Below are 8538 nucleotides of genomic sequence, written 5' to 3' on the forward strand. Positions count from 1 at the left end.
CTTGGGCCACTGCCATGATCACCCTCTGGCTGGCCACTTCGGGGTATGGAAGACCTTGCAACTGCTGCAATGTGTGTTCTGGTGGCCAAGCATGACGAAAGATTGTGAAGTGTACGTGAAGACCTGTGCGAACTGCCAGAGGAACAAGCCCACCAGGAGCAAGGCCTGGGGTCTGCTACGACCCTTGCCAATACCTAACAGGCCATGGGAGATGATTTCCATCGACTTCATCGTGGAACTTCCACCATCCCAAGATCACACTGCCATTTTCGTGATTTTGGACCGCCTGTCCAAGATGGCCCACTTCCTGCCTCTGAGAAACACGCCATCAGCTGCGGAGACAGCACAAGTCTTCGTGAGGGAAGTGGTGAGACTTCATGGGGTCCCAAAGGACATTGTCTCAGATAGAGGGGTCCAGTTCACTTCTAAATTCTGGAGAGCACTGTGCAAGACCCTGGGAATCAAGCTGTTGTTATCATCGGCATATCATTCACAGACCAACGGGCAGACGGAACGCACAAACCAGACTCTGGAGCAGTATCTCAGGTGCTACACCTCTTTCCTTCAGAAAGATTGGCTGAATCTCCTGCCACTGGCCGAATTCGCATACAACAATGCGAATCACTCTGCTACCCAACAATCTCCGTTCTTCACCAATTATGGATCCCATCTAGAGATGAGCGAATCGAACCAGGCGAAGTGGAATTCGTTTCGAATTTCAGGAAAAATTTGATTCTCGGCGAATCCGAATATTAGCATACTTCGGGTGCGCGAATCGGATTTTTCCCGATCAGCCGGCAAAAGTGTCCCTGCAGAGAGCTCCGCTATTTCTGACAGTTCTCTGACAGTTCCTTCACATGTACAGCGGTTGAAACATTGTATCTATTTGTTTCCATTTAGGATACAGATGTTTTTATTCGGAAACAGATACAATGTTTCAACCGCTGTAAATGTGAAGGAACTGTCAGAGAACTGTCAGAAATAGCGGAGCTCTCTGCAGATACACTTTTTGCTGTACTGGAATACTTCTTCTTTTCATTCTTCTTTTCATTCTTCTCATTCTTCTTTTCATTCTTCTTTTCATTCTTCTTCTCATTCTTTTTTTCATTCTTCTTCTTCTTTTCATTCTTCTTTTCATTTTTCTTCATGAAAAGAAGAATGAGAAGAAGAATGAAAAGAAGAATGAAAAGAAGAATGAGAAGAATGAAAAGAAGAATGAAAAGAAGAAGAAGAATGAAAAGAAGAATGAGAAGAAGAATGAAAAGAAGAATGAGAAGAATGAAAAGAAGAATGAGAAGAATGAAAAGAAGAATGAAAAGAAGAAGAAGAATGAAAAGAAGAATAAGAAGAAGAATGAAAAGAAGAATGAGAAGAATGAAAAGAAGAATGAAAAGAAGAAGAAGAATGAAAAGAAGAATGAGAAGAAGAATGAAAAGAAGAATGAGAAGAAGAATGAGAAGAATGAAAAGAAGAATGAGAAGAATGAAAAGAAGAATGAAAAGAAGAAGAAGAAGAATGAAAAGAAGAAGAAGAATGAAAAGAAGAATGAAAAGAAGAAGAAGAATCTTTTCATTCTTCTCATTCTTCTTTTCATTCTTCTTTTCATTCTTCTTCTTCTCCTTTTCATTCTTCTTCTTCTTTTCATTCTTCTTTTCATTCTTCTTCTTCTTCTTTTCATTCTTCTTCTTCTTTTCGTTCTTCTTTTCATTCTTCTTCTTCTTCTTTTCATTCTTCTCATTCTTCTTTTCATTCTTCTTCTTCTTCTTTTCATTCTTCTTCCTCTTTTCATTCTTCTTTTCATTCTTCTACTTCTTCTTTTCATTCTTCTTCTTCTTCTTCTTTTCATTCTTCTTTTCATTCTTCTTCTTCTTTTCATTCTTCTTCTTCTTTTCATTCTTCTCATTCTTCTTTTCATTCTTCTTTTCATTCTACTTCTCATTCTTCTTTTCATTCTTCTTCTTTTCATTCTTCTTTTCTTCTTCATGAAAAGAAGAATGAGAGGAAGAATGAAAAGAAGAATGAAAAGAAGAAGAAGAATGAAAAGAAGAATGAGAAGAAGAATGAAAAGAAGAATGAAAAGAAGAATGAGAAGAATGAAAAGAAGAATGAGAAGAATGAAAAGAAGAATGAAAAGAAGAATGAGAAGAAGAATGAAAAGAAGAATGAGAAGAAGAATGAGAAGAATGAAAAAAAGAATGAGAAGAATGAAAAGAAGAATGAAAAGAAGAAGAAGAAGAATGAAAAGAAGAAGAAGAATGAAAAGAAGAAGAAGAAGAATCTTTTCATTCTTCTCATTCTTCTTTTCATTCTTCTTCTTCTTCTTTTCATTCTTCTTTTCATTCTTCTTCTTCTTCTTTTCATTCTTCTTCTTCTTCTTTTCATTCTTCTTTTCATTCTTCTTCTTCTTTTCATTCTTCTTCTTTTCATTCTTCTTTTCATTCCTCTTCTCATTCTTCTTTTCATTCTTCTTCTTCTTCTTTTCATTCTTCTTTTCATTCTTCTCATTCTTCTTTTCTTCTTCATGAAAAGAAGAATGAGAAGAAGAATGAAAAGAAGAATGAAAAGAAGAAGAAGAATGAAAAGAAGAATGAGAAGAAGAATGAAAAGAAGAATGAAAAGAAGAATGAGAAGAATGAAAAGAAGAATGAAAAGAAGAAGAAGAATGAAAAGAAGAATGAGAAGAAGAATGAAAAGAAGAATGAGAAGAATGAAAAGAAGAATGAGAAGAATGAAAAGAAGAATGAAAAGAAGAAGAAGAAGAATGAAAAGAAGAAGAAGAATGAAAAGAAGAAGAATCTTTTCATTCTTCTCATTCTTCTTTTCATTCTTCTTTTCATTCTTCTTCTTCTTTTCATTCTTCTTCTTCTTTTCATTCTTCTTTTCATTCTTCTTCTTCTTCTTTTCATTCTTCTTCTTCTTTTCATTCTTCTTTTCATTCTTCTTCTGCTTCTTTTCATTCTTCTCATTCTTCTTTTCATTCTTCTTCTTTTCATTCTTCTTCTTCTTCTTTTCATTCTTCTTCTTCTTTTAATTCTTCTTCTTTTTCTTTTCATTCTTCTTCTTCTTTTCATTCTTCTTCTTCTTTTCATTCCTCTTTTCATTCTTCTTCTTCTTCTTTTCATTCTTCTTCTTCTTTTCATTCTTCTTTTCATTCTTCTTCTTCTTTTCATTCTTCTTCTTTTCATTCTTCTTTTCCTTCTTCTTTTCATTCTTCTCATTCTTCTTTTCATTCTTCTTTTCATTCTTCTTCTCATTCTTCTTTTCATTCTTCTTCTTCTTCTTCTTTTCATTCTTCTTTTCATTCTTCTCATTCTTCTTTTCTTCTTCATGAAAAGAAGAATGAGAAGAAGAATGAAAAGAAGAATGAAAAGAAAAATGAGAAGAATGAAAAGAAGAATGAAAAGAAGAAGAAGAATGAAAAGAAGAATGAGAAGAAGAATGAAAAGAAGAATGAGAAGAAGAATGAGAAGAATGAAAAGAAGAATGAGAAGAATGAAAAGAAGAATGAAAAGAAGAAGAAGAAGAATGAAAAGAAGAAGAAGAAGAATGAAAAGAAGAATGAAAAGAAGAAGAAGAAGAATGAAAAGAAGAAGAAGAAGAATGAAAAGAAGAATGAAAAGAAGAAGAAGAATGAAAAGAAGAATGAGAAGAAGAATGAAAAGAAGAATGAGAAGAATGAAAAGAAGAAGAAGAATGAAAAGAAGAATGAGAAGAAGAATGAAAAGAAGAATGAGAAGAAGAATGAGAAGAATGAAAAGAAGAATGAGAAGAATGAAAAGAAGAATGAAAAGAAGAAGAAGAAGAAGAATGAAAAGAAGAAGAGGAATGAAAAGAAGAATGAAAAGAAGAAGAAGAATCTTTTCATTCTTCTCATTCTTCTTTTCATTCTTCTTCTTCTTCTTTTCATTCTTCTTTTCATTCTTCTTCTTCTTCTTTTCATTCTTCTTCTTCTTCCGAGGATGAGGATGAGGATGAAGAAGAAGAAGAAGAAGTAGGATGAAAATAAGAAGAATTCCAAGCCGGCAAAAAGTGTATCTGCAGAGCTCCTCTATTTCTGACAGTTCTCTGACATTCACATTTACAGCGGTTGAAACATTGTATCTATTTGTTTCCATAAATGGAAACAAATAGATACAATGTTTCAACCGCTGTAAATGTGAATGTCAGAGAACTGTCAGAAATAGCGGAGCTCTGCAGATACACTTAGCGGAGCTCTACAGATACACTTTTTGCCGGCTTGGAATTCTTCTTATTTTCATCCTACTTCTTCTTCTTCTTCTTCTTCTTCATCCTCATCCTCATCCTCAGAAGAAGAAGAAGAGGATGAGGATGAGGATGAAGAAGAAGAAGAAGTAGAAGTAGGATGAAAATAAGAAGAATTCCAAGCCGGGAAAAAGTGTATCTGTCAGAAATAGAGGAGCTCTGCAGATACACTTTTTGCCGGCTTGGAATTTAATTACCAAGTGGGCCTGAGCCATCTTTTCCAGCCTTTTTCCCACCTGACCTTATCAGGAGGACACTTAGAACCTGTCTAGAATTGTTGGATTCGGGCTTATATACTGATTTTAAATGGTTTGCAATTGTGATATTAAACCATATCGGGTTTTTATTATGATGGAATATATGTCTACTCAGTTTGAGGGTAGGTTCTTAATATATGTTATATTCATCTCAGATCTTGTCTATGGTATTCCACCCCAATTACTGGGATGCAATAAGTTCACGCACCACCCCCTTTACTGAGTACATAGACACATATATCGCACTTGGTTAATAGAAGTCGGTGCGTTTTGTAATGGATTGTTTTTGCTTATTTTAATCTTTTAATTCAATGTCTATAATATATATATATCTTGAGTTTTGTGGACTGATCTTTTAGCAATAATTTATGTACTATGTACCTCCTCACCAATCAAGAGGTGAGGTTGTAATAGTATTGAGGTTGTACTATGATTTTTGCGACAACCAATTTTATTAATACATGTAAGCTGTGTTTTTTTTATTTTAATTTATCTTATTTTTAATGATTTGGTAATCCACCAGTGAAACTGAGTTTATGTAGCCTATACCCCCCCTTTTTGGGTGGATTAGATGGCTCAAGATCCCGGGCATGCAATGTATCAATCATCCCATTGTAAGCTATATCAGGCTCCAGGTTAATGGCCGGTATCGGCGCTTACTGCGCATGCGCGAACCGCTTGTAATGAGCGTAACATTATATCTTCCCCTTCCCTTATATTCCCTGGGGGATGATATATTCATCGTGAGCCCTTTTAACCTAGTAAAGTTATCTTTTAAAGTATTATCACTTCATCCCCTGGGTGATTGATTCTGCCCAGTAGCCAGCTTACATGTCTTGTTATTTTCCTGTTCACATACTGCTTGTTCGTCTATTACTTGCAATGTGCTCCAGTAAAATGGCCGCCGTCCGCACGCATCGCGCATGCAGGGACCGTCCGCGATGACGTGACAGGGCGGGACTGCGCATGCACGGCATACGCTATTTAAGGAAAGTTATTACAGGAGGCACACTCCCTTTGATAACGTGCCATCGCACGAAACGCGTTAGGGAGGTGCCTGTATACCCTGTGACGTCACTCTGCTTGGCCCCTGTGGACGGCCGGCGGCCATTTTGGAATTCTCTGCTACCAGCTGCTCACTACACATGTGAGTAAGATTTTCAGCTATTTGTTTACTGTTCTAATGTGGATAATAAAGTACTACACTATCAGAATCTTCTATTGTCTTGGCTCGTTACTTCCGAGCCCCCCCCCTCCTTCAAGGCTTATTGGGATGATCTGGTGGCCACATCAGGACTGGTTAGACTCCCCCCGGTGGTGAGACGACTACACGCCTTCTAATATCTGGTGTCCCTGAGGTTGTGATGTTTGCCCAGCTGATGCAGGCCAGATGACCACTCTGTGATCCAGTTCCAGTTTGCAGTAGCCGGATGACCAGGAGTTGATTAATACTCAAATGCGCATTAAGATTGCGCTCTCTGGTTAGTGCAATCTACACTCATTTCTGCGGGAGGAATATGGTCACAAAAGTCACATATTGTGTCAATTTTTTTATGTATTATGCACCGCAAGAACACTCTTGTTAAATGATTTATATTCATCATCATTAGTATTCCTGGACTTTTTAGATAACTCTTAAGATCCTTTCTAATATCAAGTGGTGTTCACTTCACTAGTTATTACCTGCACCAAATGATTATTTGCATGCATCATTGTACGTATTAGCGCTGCATGGTTGTTGGATATAGATTTTTAAATATATTTGTAAATGCATTCCAAATTTCACTTTGAAATATATTTGTAATAATATATTCACAAATATATTGGAAATATGTCCAAAATTGTAGTATTTGAAATATATGTCAATATGTTTGGGAAGAATATATTAAGAATGTAGTTTTTAAAATATATTTAAAATATATTTTTCTTCCATGTGGGAATATCCATCAAAATTGTAAAAAAGATTCCCATACAGAATACAAAAACTAAAATGTTACGTGATCCTCATCATAATGTCTCATAATATATGGTTTAATTCTAGGTAGGCCAAGTTTGGTATTTTCTGATTTCAATTTTGTGAATCAGTTTCAATTTTCACATTCATCGTGAAAAACAAACCGTTATGAGAAAGATGATAGGAGGAACTTTGCCAGCATTTGGAATAAAAATAAATTAGAGGAGTAATTTATACTTTATCGGAAATATGAAGACCGAGGATTATTTTCTTAAAAATAAAATATAATAGAATTAATAATATAATAAAGATATTCCAGCGTATACTTACCAGGGAGGTCAGCTGGTGCTGAGAATGTAGACAGATGGAAGACTTCAGTGGAAGGTCTACTCTACGAAGAACAGGGTTGGCTTATATAATAGAAGAAACAAGTTGAGTACACAGAAGGTTTAATTAAAAATTAATTTAGAAGTCACATCAATCTCAGAAAAGCATAACTGATAACACATGAATTTCTGAAAATATTTACCTCGTAGCCTCCAGGTGGGACAAACATCAGCACCCAAGAAGCATTCCAAATATCTCCTGATCTGCTATTTAGACATGTTTAATTGTGAGAGTTCAAGTGTTTTTTTTACTTTTTTTTTTATTAAATTGGAAATTGGTTTTATTACTCCATGAGAGTCTCTTTCTTCTATTCTTAAATCTGCGGACGCCATTGGGGACAATTGAGGGGGAGAGTATTTGGAGATCCAGCAGGATCCCGGGGTTGATGTTTTTAGAGCGAAATGTCTCCATGTTTTGAAGGGGACCCCACACTTTTTTTTGAGGTATGGGGTCCATAGGACTGTTGCTGTGGCCAATTGTTGATTTTTACTTTTGCCAGTTGTTGTTTATTAATGGTTCTGGCCAATTTTTGTGGCCATTTATTATTTTTAATTTGGCCAATTGTTGTTTATTAATAGTTCTGCCCAATTGTTGCTTATTAATGGTTCCGGCCAATTGTTGTTTATTAATGGATCTGGACAATTGTTTATTAATAGTTCTGGCCAATTGTTCTTTATTAATGGTTCTGGCCAATTGTTGTTTATTAATGTTTCAGGCTAATTGTTGTTTATTAATGGTTCTGGGCAAATGTTGTTTATTAATGGTTCCGGCCAATTGTTGTTTCTATTTATTATTTTTTACTTTGGCAAATTGTTGTTTATTAATGGTTCCGCCCATTTTTGTGGCCATTTATTATTTTTTACTTTGGCCAATTGTTGTTTATTAATGGTTCTGGTCAATTTTTGTGGCCATTTATTATTTTTTACTTTGGCCAATTGTTGTTAATTAATGGTTCCGCCCAACTGTTGTTTATTAATGGTTCTGGACAATTGTTGTTTATTAATGGTTCTGAACAATTGTAGTTTATTAATGGTTCCAGCCAACTGTTGTTTATTAATAGTTCTGGACAATTGTTGTTTATTAATAGTTCCGGCCAATTGTTGTTTATTAATGGTTCTGGCCAATGGTTGTTTATAAATTGTTCCGGCCAATTGTTCTTTATTAATGGTTACGGCCAATTGTTCTTTATTAATGGTTCTGGCCAATTGTTGTTTATTAATGGTTTCGGCCAATTGTTGTTTATTAATGGTTCCGGCCAATTGTTGTTTATTAATGGTTACGGCCAATTGTTGTTTCAATTTATTACTTTTTACTTTGGTCAATTGTTGTTTATTAATGGTTCCGACCAATTTTTGTGGCCATTTATTATTTTTTACTTTGGCCAATTGTTGTTAATTAATGGTCCCGCCCAACTGTTGTTTATTAATGGTTCTGGACAAGTGTTGTTTATTAATGGTTCTGGACAATTGTAGTTTATTAATGGTTTTGGCCAATTGTTGTTTATTTATGGATCCGGCCAATTGTTGTTTATTAATGGTTCCGGCCAATTGTTGTTTCCATTTATTATTTTTTACTTTGGCCGATTGTTGTTTATTAATGGTTCCGCCCAACTGTTGTTTATTAATGGTTCTGGACAATTGTTGTTTATTAATGGTTCTGGCCAATTGTTGTTTATTA

General features: G+C 35.1%; 1 long non-coding RNA gene across 1 annotated transcript in view; it reads right to left on the reverse strand.

Annotated features, from left to right (window-relative positions):
• LOC149439256 (uncharacterized) overlaps positions 1-6944 on the reverse strand; it is a 90464-nt gene extending 83520 nt beyond the window's left edge. The window contains exon 1 of the long non-coding RNA XR_016307844.1: positions 6805-6944. This is a non-coding gene — a long non-coding RNA (uncharacterized LOC149439256). The remainder of the gene's footprint in view (positions 1-6804) is intronic.
• Positions 6945-8538: the final 1594 nt, after the last annotated feature.

The sequence above is a fragment of the Staurois parvus genome, unplaced genomic scaffold, assembly GCF_062004578.1.
Source record: "Staurois parvus isolate SC_StPar_1 unplaced genomic scaffold, SC_StPar_1.0 ptg001140l, whole genome shotgun sequence".
In the NCBI taxonomy this organism is placed as follows: Eukaryota; Metazoa; Chordata; class Amphibia; order Anura; family Ranidae; genus Staurois; species Staurois parvus.